Raw genomic sequence first — 7,052 nt, 5'->3', positions numbered from 1 at the left:
AAAAAAGAGTAAGGATGTGAATTTAAATTGCATTAGTCAAAATGAACTCAACCTTGTACAGAAGGGCTCCTTCAGCAATGACTTCATTTGGGTCCATGTTTACCCACACAAAGAAATCCTTTACGCTTCCTTTTATCTGCAGACAGCACCTCAAGCTTACAAAATTTATCATAGGCATTTGATAAAACCAGAAATATGAGCAAATGAATCAGATTTTTAAAATGGTGGTTTAGTATTTCAATTTGCTCCTTTCACTTGGTTATTTCACCTTATTATTTATGTCATTTTAAAGATGACATATACAATACAAGGTCAGCTTTCATCTATAATAACAATTTTCTTGTAGATTTTTTACTAATGGATGTGCCTTCTTTCTCCTGACTAACTCACATTTTCAAATCATCATCTAATTTTTCTATGCCTTTTAGCATGTAATCTTTTAAGTTACCAAGGTCATTGGGAAGTTTTAATGTATTTCAGTGCAGTTTTTCTTATGTGTGCATTTTAAGCGTAATAAAAAATGATAGATTGCAGTTTTGCCATTAAGCTTAATACTAACTTCTTGTGCAGATGGTAGTCCATCAAGATTAAAACACTACAGGAAGAAAAAACATCCAGTCAGCCAGCCGATATCCCTTCAGCCTCTAGACAGAGTGCTTAAAAACAGGGTTTCTCTAGCTCTGTCACTATTTCATGCACAGTAATAACCTCCGGCAAGTTTTTTTGTGTTCTCACTGGATTGATGTTGAAAACAATACAGTTCTGCTTAAAACTGTTCTATGTTTTAAAGTAAATTTTATTGAGACTGTATGTGGTGGCATTAGAGTCTGGCATACAACAGTGTTAATCTCCCTGCTTAGCTCTGCCAATGCATTGATTTGCAGTACGATTGCTATTTTTATCCCTACTGTTTGAAGTACAGTCAGTCATGAACACATTTTCATTAAGGACTAGGTGCTGAACCATTTTAATCTGTAACTAATAAAAAAAATCGTAACATTTTCATTAAATCCACAGTCAGTCTCGGCACTATCATTGGTGCTGGCAGAGTAGTGATTTTCTGTTTCTTGAGTGATGCACCAGCCATCGTCGGTGATCTACACCGATTAGACAGCCAACTTTTTCCTTCGCTCCCAAGTAATAGGTACTCAGTAGCAGTGTCCCAGATATCTGATCTACGTGTAAATCTATTGTTCAACTGGCAGAGGGAGAACACCACAATGACACGGAAAGCCAGAAGAATAAGCAATAGGTCCAAGAAGTAGGAACTAGTAACCCCTTGTCATGGATAAGGTTTGAGGGGAGAGACCTCCATTCTCTTAGCCGAAGGGGCAGAGATCCATATTGTAGGTGTAAAAGTTGTAGCGCTGCTAGTTCCTTTGTAGAGGGCAAAAAATTGCACACACGTTTTTGTAAACTCAGGGGGGGAAAAAAAACCAACCCCGTACCAAAATTACAATATTAGAATCACATTACTCATGCAGACTTTAATTCCTGCCTGCTCCAGGAATATAAAGTTTAAATTAATTACCTGAATATATATTTATCTATGTACGTATTACAGGGCTGCTTTGTCGTTCTGTGGGAAAGGTGAGGGATGCTCTGTGAGGGAGCAGGGCTCGCGACTGAAGGAGGCTGCTGTCTGCAAAAGCACCCCCTGCCAATTTGTGACACCAGGTGTGAGCTGGGCGGCGACTGAGGTGTGGAGCTTCAGCTGGCGAGGAAGGGACCTGCCTGTAGCTCTGAGGAGTGAGCGCGCTCCTCTGCGATGCTGTCCCATGGGGACGAGGGAGAGGTTTGGAGACTGAGGTAAGCTCAAACACCTGTTTTTAATACACAGGAAGAGAAAAAAAACTGGTAAAGGAGGTTATGAGAAAGGGTAAAGAAACATCCAGCGTACGATGATGGAGGATAAGAGGCAGTATTAAAACTGAACAGCAGACGGGAAAAAGCTAGTGAGCCATCAGGCAGCTTTTAGCTTCTGGCCCAGAGCTGGCGTGGGGTCTGGGCAGAGCAGCTACCGTCTGTCTGCCCGCCCAGGAGATCCGTTAACGAGGCAGAGGTTAGGAAATGCCAGGCCTAAGTTACAGGAGTAATCGTAATTTCGCTCCTGTGTACGTGTTTTATGATAGCAAGAGGATCAAATACAGCTTTTTTTTTTTTCTTTCCGGAGGGCCTAAGCTTTACTCGGTGCAGAGGCTGGATTCTGCGAGCAGCCATCCCACGCACTTAATGAGCGGTAATTAAGTTTATTTTCTTTTTTCCTTGTGTTCAGTGAACAGCGTTGTATCTTCTGCATCGCGTCCTAGAGGAGCCCTGGAGGAGCTCTCGCCTAACAGCCACAACTCTGTAATAAACGTCAGAAGCTCCTGTAATTACTATGTATTTTTTTAATCTTTAGGAGAGCAGGGCCCCTGTAACCGTGATCCCGGTTACCGAGTTTGAGGCACCCGGAGCTCGGCGGCGCTGCGGAGAAGCCCGAGCCGAGGGACAGGTACGTCCCGAGCCCTGGCAGCGCCCGCGCAGCTGAGGCACAGCAAGGACCGCTGCGTGTCCGGCACCAGACGGTCAGAACCAAACGGGTACGGACACGAAGCGGTACCAGCCTGCAGCAGTCGGGAAGCGGCCTGCCCCGGGCAGCCACCGCCGCCCCGCTCGCCCCGGCCGTTGCTATGGCAGCGCGAACGCCCGCTCCTCCCCGCTGCCGGGGCGGGGGCACGCGCACGTGCGCGCGGGCAAGGGCTTCGCGCCCTCCCCGCGCCCCTGACGTCACGTGCGCTTCCCCAATCCCGCCCCACCGTCCCGTTCCAGGCTGAGCTCACGAGCTGCCCCGCCCATCCTCGCGCGGCGGGAAGGGGCGGGGCGCGCCGAGGCTGCCGACTGCGGCTGCGCGCAGGCCGGTGCGGGGCCGGCTCCGCTGCGTGGCGCCGCCCCCTTGTCCCGGGCTGAACCATGCAGCCGCGGCGGTACCTGCTCGGCTCCACCTTGCCCTCCTTTGGCGTCATCGCCCCGCGCCGGCACGGAGGCGGGGCGGGGCCTGTTGCTGGGTTACGGCTGTCATCCGCGCGCGCCGCCGCCGTGCTCGCTCTCTCGCCCGCCCGCCCTCCCCGCCCCCTCCCGCCCTCCCCGCCCCCTCCCGGCGCCGCAGGAAACGAGCGGATCCCGGGGCGCTGCTGCCCGCCGCCCCCCCCGCGCCCGCCCCCCCCCCCCCCCGGCCCGGCCTTGCCCCGCCGCCCAGCGCCCCCGCTCCCACATGCCGGAGAGCAGAGCGGCCGCGGCGCCGAGCCCCGCCGCCCGGCTGCCCTGCGCCGCCCGGCTGGGGCCCTAGCGGCCCCCCCTCCCCGCCGCTGGAGCCGGGGCCCGGCGGTGCCCGCAGTGCATGAGAGGGAGAGCGCGGCGGGGGCCGCGGCCCGAGCCACTCGCCTGCCGGCCGGCGGCGGCGGCGCGGGGACCGGCCCGGGGGGGCAGCGAGGGGCGGCGAGACGGCGGCTCCATGTGAGAGGACGCGGCGGCGCACCTGAGCCGCCGGGACAGCCGCAGCCGGGGGGGGGGAGCGGCCCCGGCTCCGAGGACCATCTGCCCGCAGCCCGCTCGGGGGGGGGGGGGGGGGCTGGCCCCGCCTGCCCCCTTGAAGCCGCCTGGCCCCCGGCGGCAGCCCCGGGGCAGCGGGTCCCCTCCCGCCAGGGGAGGGGGGCTCCGCCTCGCCGCCGGCATCGCCCCGCCGGCGGGAAGGCGTGCGCGCCGCGAGCGGAGGGAGAGCCCAGCACAGCCCGTCCCGAAAAGTGAGTGTGAGCGGGAGGAGCCGGCGGGGGAGGGGGGGGGGAGTCTGGGTGTCCCGGGGCCGCCGGTGGAGCACGCGGGGGCCCGGCCGGGGGGCGCGGCGCCGACGCCGCTTCCCATGCGCCTCACGTTGCCGGCTGCGCACGGTCTGGTGCCCCGCGGGCGGGCGGCCCCCGCCCCGCTCCTGCGCGTCGCAGGCCGAGGAGACTGGGGGGCGGGGGGGGGGGCTCCGCCGCAGCCCCTGGGAAGGGCTGAGGTCTCCTCCGCAACTTCTGCCGCCCCCTTTGTACCCGCCGCGGCGCTGGCCGGGAGCGCCGGCCCCTGCGAACAAAGGCGGCGGGCGGTTAAAGGGCTCGGGACCCCCCCTCCGTCTTCGCCCGTGAGAGCCGAGCGGAACCGCCGGGGCGGAAAGTTGTGCAAGGCAGGGAGCGAAGCGCACGGCCGCGGTGCTGTAAGCAATGAGGTTTTCAAACGCACACAAACACGCACGCACCCGTGTGTTGTGGGTTTGGTTTTTTTTTTTTTTTCTTTTCCCCTCCTGTAAAGGGTTGAGTGGCTCCTAATAGACCCTGTGGCTGCCTCCTGCCTGCTCATTTACATAACACTTAGGTGGAAAATGCCGCTTAATTGTCACGGGGAAACGTTATTAAGGAGTTGCTTTTTCACGGAAAGCGTTTTGTAATGCAGTTTAAAAGCCAGAAGTAGTAGTGTTGGCTCTTCCTGTTTATCGGAGAAGTTGCTTCTTCACTGAGCACAAGCAAGTGCTCTTGCTCTCGCCCCAAGCCTTACTCCGAGGCTGGGGAAGGAAGGGTCTCGTTTGGGAATGGGACTCGGATGGGTTTGCTTGGGGCTTGTTTTACTTCGGTCGTTAGAGTTTCTGCAGCACGCAGAATTTCCCTCTGAGCAAAAACTACAGCAAGACTTAGATTGTTTTAATAGTGTATCTTGCTCTTAACTGAAGAAAACACCATCACGGTAGTTAGTCGGGGAAGGAACATCTATGACTGTCAGTGTTAAATTGTACTACTCGGCAGTTAAAATCTGCCTAAACTAACGCTTAGTTTCATATGACAAGGATGTATACTAAAAAGTAAAGAGATTGAATGTTGTTTATTTGATGAGACTGTATTTGGATATAGATCCAGAAATTGTAACTCTGTGCAAAAACTGTTTGCATGAGTCTAGCCTCAGCACTGCCTCTCCCCATCTCTCTGGATGGAATCTAGAAAGACTTTGAAGGAAAAAGTTGTAGGATTTGTCTGGTTTTTTGTTAAAAGAAGAATAAACAGCCTCTGAGCATCCTGTGGGTCAGTTGCTAGGGTCCTGCTCTTCTGCCTTTTCTTTGCCAGATGGAAGTAGAGAAAACTAAAATGTAGCAGAAAGGTGCGGTGGCTGAAGGTCTAAAATACACGTGTGTGAATGAGAAGCCGCACTCCACAATTCCAGCAATGTGTGCTCGCTCTGTGCTTTAGTTTGTTTGTGCTATGCATTTGAGAGTACGTACAGTCTGTTTCCCAACTGCGTACTTGTCTGTTCCACTGGGAAAGAGATGGCCCCTGAAAACAGGGGAAAACCTGAAGTTTCAAAGGTAGACGAAGCACCTGATATTTTGCAGTTTATTTTTGAGACCAAGTATGCTGACAGGTAAGCAGAATACTCTTTTTTTAGACTGAAATATCTCTGTAGCTTAAGCTTCCTGGCATCACTGCTGTTTTTAAAAAGGGGGGTAAAAGAAGTTGATCTCTCCAGTTTACTCTTTGCTTTTCTTGGCCCTGGAACTAGGAGTTCAGGAAAGGAAGTTGCATTCTCTTCAGGCCATAGTGTTAAGGAGATGGTCAATGCCACGCTGTATTTAATATCTACAGGAGCTAAAAGGTACTACGTCCTTTTTCCTACATGGTGATTATGCTTGCTTTTATGTCACTTCCTTGTTCCAAACTTAAATCCGCCCTTTCCCAGTCTATCACCATCCAGTTGTTAATGGCAGCCTGGTTCTGTCTCTTGATGGCACTTGCGCATTCTTCTTGGTGTTCCAGGTTCATAAATACCTCAAGAAGATACATCACTTTATGTTATTAAAATTATTTTTGCCAAGGTTTAAGTTTTTCCTCCTATTGCAGCTTAGATCTAATCAATGTAGTTCCTTTGTTCAAGCTGAATAATTTACTATTACAGTGGTGTCTGTTTGGAAACATAAATGTTTATTGGAAAGTATGTGAAATTCATTTGCATTAACTGTTAAGAGAAGCTTTTATAATAAGTAGCTTTTTAGTGTAGGAAAAGAAATAATTTTTATCTTTAGACTCTTAGCCTGACAGAATACCTTTACTTCCCCCCATTATGTACGCAGGCGGTACTTTGCAAAAGTTTTGTTAATTACTTCAATGGAATTTGTTGTCTCTGAATCAGTAAAGGAAAGGAATGGTGTGTGATGATTTAGGCCTGGCAATGTTATTAAACAGAGAGGAATGCTATTCTTCTGTTTCTTTAAAGTAAACTAAGTTAGTTGAGTATCTTTTGGTCAGCATGTTTTAAATTCAGGCTGTATTTAACGAACGTGTTTAATCTTCTGGATCTTTTTCTGAAGATCGCATGCTTGTTAACTGACGGTATGTACATTGCATTTGAAATAAAAGTAACATAAAGACCTTATCTGCAGAGCTGCTTCAGCCTTCCCTTATGTGGGCTGTGTATAGTGGGTAATTCTTGAAAGAGATGATGAGGATTGCATGTAATCGCTCTTGAAAATGTTCTTCCATGACAGAAAGTATTGTGATTTAGTGAATTTGTGGAAGCTGGTGGATGGTTCTGTACTGAAATGTTCCATGTATTCACAGGATAGACAAAATCTGTTTACCAGGATCACTTCTACCGACTTTAAGATGGTCTCTTGCGACAGCACAGGCTACAAAGACTTCAGATATTTGTCTGATGAAGACCTAGAACCACGTAAGCGTCGACGTTAACTTACTGTTAACAAACTTCTTGGTCTTGCTTTGTGGCGGTACAGCCACCGGTTACTACACAGGCTGTTCTGGCTTAAATCAAAGTTCAGTTTAGCCCAGTATCCATGTCTCTCAGTGGTCACCAGTGGATGTCTGTGAAAGACTGTAGGCAGCACTATGTGCTTACAAGAACACCGTCCCAGAACACCGTTCCAGTTACCATCAGTGTGTGCTTTAGGGCTGCGTCATTCGGCAACCCTTAGTGGCTTCCTCTTTGGTCCGTGTGTTTGGTGGCTTTGAGGGAAGGGTGGGCAGTTCACTGCTTAC

General features: G+C 51.1%; 1 protein-coding gene across 5 annotated transcripts in view; it reads left to right on the top strand.

The window, feature by feature from the left end:
- Positions 1 to 3,209: 3,209 nt before the first annotated feature.
- Positions 3,210 to 7,052, top strand: part of FBXW7 (F-box and WD repeat domain containing 7) — a 186,164-nt gene continuing 182,321 nt past the window's right edge. For 3 of the 5 annotated variants that reach the window (XM_075751700.1, XM_075751698.1, XM_075751697.1), the window contains exon 1: positions 3,210 to 3,782. The gene's annotated coding sequence lies outside the window, so the exon portion shown is untranslated. The remainder of the gene's footprint in view (positions 3,783 to 7,052) is intronic. The other 2 variants (XR_012835289.1, XM_075751694.1) reach the window with 2 other exon arrangements.

This window comes from Balearica regulorum, chromosome 4 (assembly GCF_011004875.1).
Source record: "Balearica regulorum gibbericeps isolate bBalReg1 chromosome 4, bBalReg1.pri, whole genome shotgun sequence".
Lineage (NCBI taxonomy): Eukaryota > Metazoa > Chordata > Aves > Gruiformes > Gruidae > Balearica > Balearica regulorum.
Note: the sequence above shows the minus strand (reverse complement) of the source record. Positions and strands in the feature narration are given on the sequence as shown.